We start from the raw sequence: 9,847 nt of genomic DNA on the forward strand, positions 1-9,847 counted from the left end.
GTCACAAGGATGGCTAGGTGAAATCACTCTTCACAGCTGTTCCTCAAAATGGGTAAACAATCAAATGGAGGTAAACGATCGGCCAAATGAACAGTGGAGGTGACGGTGCACAAAACACGACCAAGGTTTTTATGGTTGATCAGGTTACATACTCGATGGTTATTTACCGGGATGGGTTCATTTTTTAATGAGCTTGAATGTGCCAAAACACTGCTCAAATCTTATGTTTATTTTTTAACGAGCATGAACTATGTGCTAAAACTGCTCGGATCTCGCTTTTCTATTTTTTAACGAGCATAAATTCTGCGGTAAAACTGCTCGATAATATGGTCAAATTTTGATTTTTTACCATTATTAGCTTTTCTCTTTTCAAGGATAGTACTGCATTTTCAATTGCTGCATCAAACTTAGTTAGAAATACATAATATGAGATAAAAACCCTAATATTTTGCTTTGAACTACGTAAAAAGCCATTAAAAAGTGTTTTTACCTCTCATTTTACCATTTCATTTGAACTTGGTTTGTTGGAGCTTTGGAGGTGCCTCTTCCCCCTTGATTTTCACCAGCTGATTTCGGGAGATTCTGTGGACGATTCTCGGCGCCGTCTGGACCAGGTAGGAGCTAAACCCTAGCTCTTTCTTTTCATGGTTTCATTTTTCCATTATGTGCCTGTTTCCCAGTCTTTCTGAGCATCAGGGGTTTTGCCAGGGCGCCCTGTCATCAATGCAGGTTGTCCATTCGAAACCTGCGTTGAATGTCAAGCTGCCTTAAGGCAACCTGACCTTCAACGCAGGTAAGACACTATCTACCTGCGTTGGGCTCAGAAAACTGAGTTTTTAGCACAGTTTTTGATGAAATTTCGCCAGTTTCTCATCAAATCCAGGATCTTACTCATTCTCTTGTTTGTTTTGCAGGAACCTTTGAGCAAAATGTCCCTTACATGGTGAGAACGAGAACATGAAGAAGAAGATATGATTGCTCTCCATGACCCTGTCACGGTGAACGCGCTGCGGAACTGTGGCCTGCTGAAGTTCTTCCGTATCTCTAGCATGAGAGCACAGATTTCTTTACTGCAGTACATGCTTGATGCTTGGGATCCAATCAACCAAGTATTCCAGATTAGGGGAAAATCCATCCCCTTGACCATAGTAGACATTTACTTCTTGACTGGGTTGTCAAGGCGGGGTGCCCCCATTTCTTTGTCAGGTTCGGCCCGGGGAATGACTCCGTGAGAGACTATGTTTGCCAGTACTGCAGGGAAGGTTCCCAGCCGAGCAGAGACGGCAAGGTTGTTATCCGTGAGATTACTGATAGGTCTCTTAGGTCCATTGTGTGTACTATTGGTAGGATGGCCGGTAGTGCATCCCTTCATGTTGCCAACAGATCTTATGTGCAGCACGCCTTGGAGTGTCTCCAACCGAAAGTATTCAACTGGTGTGATGCAGTACTTGTTCAGATGAAAAGTCAATTGACCAAGGTGAAGGACGGGAAGCTGAAGAACTTTGGATTTGGTTCTATCTTGACTGCCTTCGCCTTGGAGAAAATACCACTGATGCAGCCTCAGTATATAGCACTCGACTTGCCTTCTCCGACCGAGCCACGCATGCAGAGATGGGTCGATCACATGTCTAGGCATGCTGGTCAACCTCAGATTACTTTCACTGATACCTTCTTCAGGTGGTTCGAGCGCCAGGAGATGGTCTTTTCCGAGTATCCATATGTGGGTATGGATTTCCGAGGTGATCCGGATTTGGTGTTACCGGATGGCGAACAGTGGGGCGCTATTGGTAAAATCTTTGACCATATCACTGTTTACTATTTTTATTCATAATGTTGCTGTGCTTTATTCTGTCAAGACTTTTAATCAAACTCTTGGGTGCATGCAGATGTTGGTCTTGTTCACCCAACAGTTCGTTTGAGACCGCCAGTTGCTACCCCGGCAGTGGAGCCTGCTGGGAGAGTTATTCTTCACGACCTTGACGTGGCCGAGACCCTTACACCTGTGCAGGAGCAGGTTGAGAGCCTTACTCTCGGTATTCCGGATGTAGGGATCGATGAGTTAACTTTACAGTTGCAGCGGCATACTACTGGTGTGCCTAGACGATGGACTCGTCTCTTGCGCATGATTGCACAGGCCGTGACGTGCTATCATGAGCACCACTAGGCTAGGGTGCCCCCTAGCACTTTTAAGTTTTTGGGTCATGCGACCAATTTTTGTCTTGGTTACAGAACATTATGTATAAACAATAAACAGATTTTATATATTTTGATTTTCGAGGTTTATTCTGGTTGATTTACATGATCCACTTGCATAACATCGATGATGCATTTCTTTTTATAAATGTCGCAAATGTCTATCTAATACATAGTTTGCTAATGAATCGGTTAATGTGTTTAAGTTCCTGGAAATATGTTGGTATTGAATTGAATCAAACTGTCTTTCCAAAATCTTAACCCTTAGAAACATTCGATAAATAGCTGGACTGCGGACAGAATATATACCATTGAGTTGTAGTATCACGAGTTGTGAGTCTAGCCTGACGATTAGTCGGCGTATACCATGGGCGATGGCATCAGAGAGGAGTTCTATCAACGCGCTATACTCAGCGATGTTATTCGTTGATTGCCCAATACCCACACCTCTGAAACTCACTAACTCGCCGCTTGGATCAAAAATGGCCCAGGCCGCGGAGGATAGATTCTGCGAACTACGACTTGCTCCGTCAGCATATCCCACACATGTCTCAGAAAAGTTTGACATCTGCAGCAAATGAAAAAAGGTGGATTACTCGACCGAAACAAACACTTTAGCGAAAACAAAATACAACAAAAGCACTCAGGTTACTATTTAGGCATAGTAACGCTTGAGGTACAACCCGTTGCGGGGTTGCGCCAGTGGGATTCCGTCATAATCCATCAACTCGTAGGCTCCTTTTGCTAACACTCGCTTAACAATATAGGGGCCCATCCATAAAGAATTAAATTTTCCTGCTCCCAATTTGTCGGATTCTTGGTCGTAAAGCAAGACCAAGTCACCTTCTGAGAAGACACGGGGTTTGACATTTTTGTCGAACTGCGCCTTGAATCGTTTCTTATGGGCTTCGTTAGCCAAAACGGCATCACGACGGGTTTCATCCAATTGGATTAATTCCAAGAAACGGGCCTCTTCTTCTGAAGTTCCGGGGAGGAGGTCAATTGCGAGTTTAAGAGACGAAATTTCACACTGGATTGGTAAGACTGCCTCCAGGCCATACACCAGTTGGAAAGGTGTGAACCCAGTCGCATTCTTTACCGATGTTCGGTAAGCCCACAAGGCTGAGTACAGGATTAGGTGCCACCTTCTTTTGTGAACCCTGATCATCCTTTGCAACATACGCTTCAGGACCTTGTTGATTGCTTCAACTTGTCCGTTGGCTTGCGGATAATACGGGGTAGAGCTGTCGTGAGATAGCCCTAGCTTGGCAGCTAATTCAACCATCATGTGATTGCAAAAATGCGATCCATGATCTGTAACTATAGCCTGCGGTACGCCGAACCTGGCGACTACATGATTGAAAAAGAAAAGGGCAGCTGTTTCACCAGTGTTATCCAATGTAGGCATCGCCTCGGCCCATTTGGTAAAATAGTCAACGGCGACTATAATATACCCATGCCCCCCGGTCGAGGTGGGGTTACATTGCATGAAATCGATGCCCCATTTGGCGAAAGGCCCAACAACAACTATTGGCTGTAACGGTGCGGGTGGTCTTCTGGTTTTGCTATCAAAAATCTGACATGCATGGCAACTTCTGACTGCGATTATGCAATCTTTGAACATGGTTGGCCAGAAGTATCCTGCTCGTAAGATTTTTTGTGCTGTTGCATATCCAGATTGATGACCTCCACACGCGCCTGAATGACACTCATTCAGGGCTTTTTCGGCCTCCTCATGGGTAAGGCACCTCCTCAGAACTGTATCGATACCACGACGGTAAAGCGTATCACCGACGATCATGTAGTCTTTAGCTTGGTATCGTATACGTTTCTGTTCAGAGTGAGAGGTGTTAGGCCTGAATTTTTGGGTTTGGAGATAAACTATGATATCTCCATACCACTCATCGCTTGTAGATATCAGAAACAAACTCTCGTCCACGATTGACTCTTCGGATGCTTCATCGTTGGACGATGATGGGAGATCGCACAATAATTTCGCGAAAACTAGAGCTTTCTTTGATTTGGATTTTACAAATTCCAGATCAAACTCTTGAAGGATCGCTATCCATTTTGAATATTTGCCCCCCAGCAACTGTCGCGACAGTATATAAGTCATGGGGTTGCAATCTGATAAAATGGTAGTTTTCCGAAAGAGGACATAATGTCGAAACCTTTGAATCGCTTGAACAGCTGCAAGCGCTAGTTTTTCAACATAAGAATATTTACTCTCTGTATCATTTAAGTTTTTACTCAAATAATATATAGGATGTTCAATTCCATCGACTTCTTGAACTAAAACCATCGCAATGTTCGTATCCGCTGCAGCCAGATACAGGTTAAAATCTCTTTGATAGTCTGGGGCATACATTAATGATGCTTTTACTAGAGAATCTTTCAGAGCGTCAAAGGAAGCTTGCACCACCTGATCCCAGACAAAAGGTACATCCTTTTTCAAAAGACGAGTATAACCTTTAGCAAGTTCTGCGTAATTTGGAATGAACCTCCTCAGAAAGTTTGCTTTCCCTTGGAGTTTCTGAATCTGAAGAAAATTTGAAGGTGTAGGCAAATTAACGATTGCCTGAACCTTGCAAGGGTCGAGACGAATCCCATCCTTGGAGACTACAAAGCCAAGTAAACAACCAGAACCGACGCAAAACACACATTTGTGCGGATTGAGTCTTATCTTGTAGTGTCGGCAATGTAGAAATATCGCTCTTAAATGCTACGGATGATCAGTCCGCTTTCGCGAATGAGCCGGAAGGTCGTCGAGATATGGTTTAACGATGTTCTTGATGTCATGGAAGGCATAATTCATTGCCCTCTGAAACGTCGCCCCTGCGTTCTTTAAACCAAAGGGTAATTTTCGATAAGCGAATGTGCCCCACGGACAAATAAATGCAGTCTTTGACTGGTCCTGTGGGTGGATATTTATTTGATTATACTCGGAAAATCCATCCATAAATGAAAAGATTTCACATCCAGCGCATTCATCAATTATCTGGTCGATGAAGGGTGTAGGGTAGTTGTCCTTTGGACAAGCTTAGTTTACATCCCTATAGTCGACACACACTCTAATCGTCCCTTGTTTCTTCATAACAGGAACAATATTCGATACCCAATCGGTTAAAGGAACGGGGTAGATGAAACCAACATGGAGAAGTTTCTCAACTTCTGCCTTAATGGCAGCGGCTTTCTTGGGGTGCACCTGTCGAAGCCGTTGTCTTACTGGTTTGACATCAGGATACATTTTAATTTCATGTTCAACAATACTCGAGTCAATGCCTGGCATTTCATCATATGACCAAGCAAAGACATCTCTGAACTCGCGAAAAAGAGCGTTATATATTTCCAGTTCTGAAGGGGAACAACCTTTGCCGACATAAATATTCTCTACAACATTTGGTTTAGTCGAGATATTTATGGCTATAGTCTCTTCAATATTGGATAAGTTTCGCTCGGAATCCACCGTATTTACAGTATTTGATAGGAATTCAAAGACTGAAGGGTGATAGAGGTCCTGTTGAGTATCTTCTTCATATTCTGGAAGAAGGGAACGATGGTGGTGATCATTCCATGGTTCCCCCTCAATCAACATTGATTGTAAGATTCCTTCGTCAGTCCCATGTACTTTTGACCAAGGATCCAGTGGGGTACCATATTCTTTAGACCTATCTACCCAAACGCTTGACGAGCGTTGATTTGGGTTCGCCTCCCATGCCCGAAACATTGATTGCTACAATATTTCTATTGGGCTTGGGGGCAAAACCATTGCATGATCCATGTCGACTTTGTCTTCTGCGACCTTCGTGGAAGATATCATGTTGCAGGATGCCACTAACGCTATATTTCCTATGTAAATAGGAGGTGGAAGCGTGAAAGTTCCCATCATTGTGGGGTCTTTCAATAGGCCTACTCCGATATCTTGAATTGAATGGTCGCTCCCATGGATCATGGGAACGCTTCCTGTAACTTGTGAACCATTAGGGAGGAAGTTCTGTTGGTCGACGACCGTATTCCCTCCTTGAAAAGGGAATGCGATCTTCCTAAAATAAGTCGACACTACAGCTGCCATGGCATATATCCATGGTCTTCCCAGTAGGATGTTATAGTCAAGATTGCCATCGATGACTTCAACATCAATTTCCACTGTTTTTCCTCCTAGTTCAACCTTCAAGTTATTTAGGATGCCGTACGGGGTGTACGTCCTTCCGTCGAATGCTTTTAGTGTCGTCGAAGATCGTGACAAGGTTGGAGTCCCGAGATTTTTCCAACAACTCATCGACATGATACATGTAGATGCCCCCTCATCAATAATTGTTCGGTGAACAGTTTTGTTGAGGGCTTTCACTTGAATAAGGAAGGCTAGTTGAGCTGGTAACTGAGGATCATATCCTTTGTGTTCAAAGGATACAAGATTGGAATCCTTAGGATCAACCCCACCAATAGCCGATAACAACGCCTGCCTTTGGGATGGGCAATTTTGTAGTACCTCAAGAGTCGACATAGCGGATGGCGATTGGGCCAAATCTTCCACTATGTTATAATGCTGCGCCGCTCTGGCGCGAGGATTAAATGTCAACTTGTGTACTACTCCCTTTGGCGGTTTTATTGTTAACTCAGGAATGATGGGCGGTACAACTTCTGTCGAAGTTTTTGTTGAACTACTAGGTTGATCTTTACCTATTTCGTTCGACACCGGTGGATTCCCGTAATCTTTGTTCCTTGTCGAAATCAAAGAATCATTTTGTTGCTTAGAGATCGATAAATTTAGCACTTGCGACGGGGAAGCATTTCCACTATCAACCATATTTTGACCTGGATTAGGAAATGGATCAGTCAACACAGCTGAGGTATGTGAACTTCTGAAGAACTTCTTGAGTTCAACTTTGTACGGACAATCAGATGTCCAATGATCATCGTCACATATCATGCATGGACTAGTCGGTTTCCCTCTTCCAGGAGGGTTTGAAGAAGTTTTTTGAGGGGATGACTCACACTGTTTCTTCTTCTTCCCTTTGTTTTGATTCTTCTTGCTTCCTGGTTGATTGGAATTTTTGCCTTTATCTGTTGATACGACATTTATTTCCGAAGCAAGAATTTCTTGATTTGCATTTTGGTCCGAAGTCTTACGGGCTTTCTTAGACGGAGCCTTTGTCGACTTTGCGTTTGTTGTGCCAATCACACCATCGCCGGCATGAGAGTCACTATTTGATCCAGGAGGAGGAGGAATTGAAAATTCCGGTCTGGGGGCATCAGGTATCTTGTCGTAGAGCGTGCCAGACTGAGTATACACTAAGTCTAGATATTGGGCACGAGCAATGACTTGCTCCTCTTTTACGACTCCTCCCTTGGCCACATCTTCCGTTATAGCAGGAAGTAACGACTTTATAAACCATTCAGCTAATAGCTGATCGGGAATGTAGGTCTTTACCATTCTGCGACGACGACGCCACTCATGTAGATGATCGGATATATGTGTGGCCGTCGTCTGCTTGAAATTGGTTAAGATTTCTGTTCCAGTTTCATACCTTATCGGTAATTGAAAATGGGTTAAGAAAGTCGTGGCTAGGGAACTGAAATTGTCGAAAGAGGCTCTAGGTAATTCAATATACCATTTAGCCGTTGGAGCTGTCAATGTCCTCTGAAAAAGGCGAAGCCTTATCGAATCATCGTTCAGGGTGTTCGACAAACACCACAGATGAAAAGTCATCACATGATTCGACGGGTCTTCGCCTGGATTTCCATTGAATTTAGGAATGTCCGATGGAAGCTTGTGAGGAATCGCTGGCCACCAATGGGCATAAGCAATCGGATCGTTCGTTAATCGGTGTAAATCTGGTAATTCTAAAGTTGCCACGAATGGTAACTGTTGATTCAGGTTTGGCGAGGCGTACCCAGGATACGATGGAATCGCCTGAGCAGTAGGCCTTTGCATACCAGCATAATGCAATTGATGTTGGTATGATTGATACGGCTGGTGGACTTGACCACTGTAAAGCGGTTGGTTTAAACCGTTTTGAATATACGGTTGTCCACTATTCGCAAAGATCTGCTGCTCAGATCCTTGGTACACCTGCTGGAATTGTGGTTGTTGGTATTGCACTAGCCACGGTTGTGAAGCCACGTTCTGCTGTGCTATACTAACCGACGGACCATGATGTGGGGTAATTGTACCCGTTTGCACCTGTGTCGCCCCACCAGTCGGCGATTGTGGTTGTGTCACAGGGTCAAGGGGCTGTTGCATTACAACCTGAGAAATCTAAGGTTGACACACAACAGGCATCGTTTGAACTTGCGACACTGTTACAATAGCTGGCGTTGTTGGGATGTTCGACACAGGTACACAGTGTTGCATAGAATACACAACTCTTGGTTGCTGGGGTAGCATAGGTACCCAACCACTTGTCGTAACTCCAGTATAACCTGAATACTATTGAGAACTGCCGTATGGATATCCTCCTGGAGGGGTTAATGAAAGGGCATACTGCCCCCCATACGGTAGCAATCCGGAACTCAAGGGTATGGTTTGCCCTTGGGGACTGGATGGCCCAAATTGACCTCCATAGGGATCAATTTGTCTAGTTTCAACATAAGAATTACCGGAGATTATTCCGGAAGAACAAACTGGAACAGACCACACTGTTGAAATAGTCCCTGGGTGGACTCCTTCTAGTTGTGGCGAGCTAGTTGAGACAGATGGTATACCGGCGAACATCGTCGAAGTGGCGGCAGGGGGTTCTGCTGTCGCCGTGTCATTCGACACAGTCCTAGATGTCGACGGTTGCTCAGACATTTTAAGTCTATCCAATAAATTGCCTAGCGATTCTACAGGAACTTCCACCGGTTCCTCCAAAAAGAGTGACCCCTACTCTAAAATGAGTTGGAGTACTTGCTTGCGGGTCCTCTACAATTTCCTCTATCGCAATCAAACCAGGTGGAAGAGGAAGACCGTCAGGTCCGTAAAAAATTTCTGGTGCCGAAGAAGGGGTTGTTTCGACAGCGACAATTGTTTGAGGAACAAGACTCTCTGGACCGGTTACAGATGGAACTGGTTCAGTAATGCAAGTACTTGTTCTCAGACTAGGATCAGTGCTACTGTCCCTCTGTAGCTGTTGAACTTCTTCAATAGAGGCAGGGTTTCCATAAATGTTTGGAGTAACCAGAATCTCAGATGTTGTTGGAACAGTTGTTCTAACTTTGATAGGAGATTTCGAACCGGTTATACGAGTTCGCTTTGTCCGTACTGTTTTCGATTCTGGAGACAAAGACGGTTGACTCGCAAGCCTTCGCGAACGACGGGGTTTCAATTGACTTTCTTCCACGATTGCGGATTACTCGATCAACTAAAATACAAAAGGGGAAATTATGTTTCTGAATTGAATGAATTTTATTAGACCCTTTAGACACAACTCGCTTTTTCACTTTTAAAGAGTCGAGAAAAAGCTAAAGATGACTCTAGTCTCCTTTGATGTTTTAACGAGCCCGAAGTGACAAATGCTCGGATGGACTTTTTCTGTTATAGAGTCTGAAAAAGGCCAAAAGAAACTGCTCTGGAGATCTAGGCAGAGGGTGTGCCAAACTTTTCGCAAAACCACAGAATACTTTTTACGGTACGGGTGGTCGATCTTCGTGAATGCTGTGTTCACTGCATTGC

Source organism: Pinus tabuliformis, chromosome 5_2 (assembly GCF_031772625.1).
Source record: "Pinus tabuliformis cultivar Carrire ecotype Pingquan chromosome 5_2, CPIR1, whole genome shotgun sequence".
Taxonomy (NCBI): Eukaryota; Viridiplantae; Streptophyta; class Pinopsida; order Pinales; family Pinaceae; genus Pinus; species Pinus tabuliformis.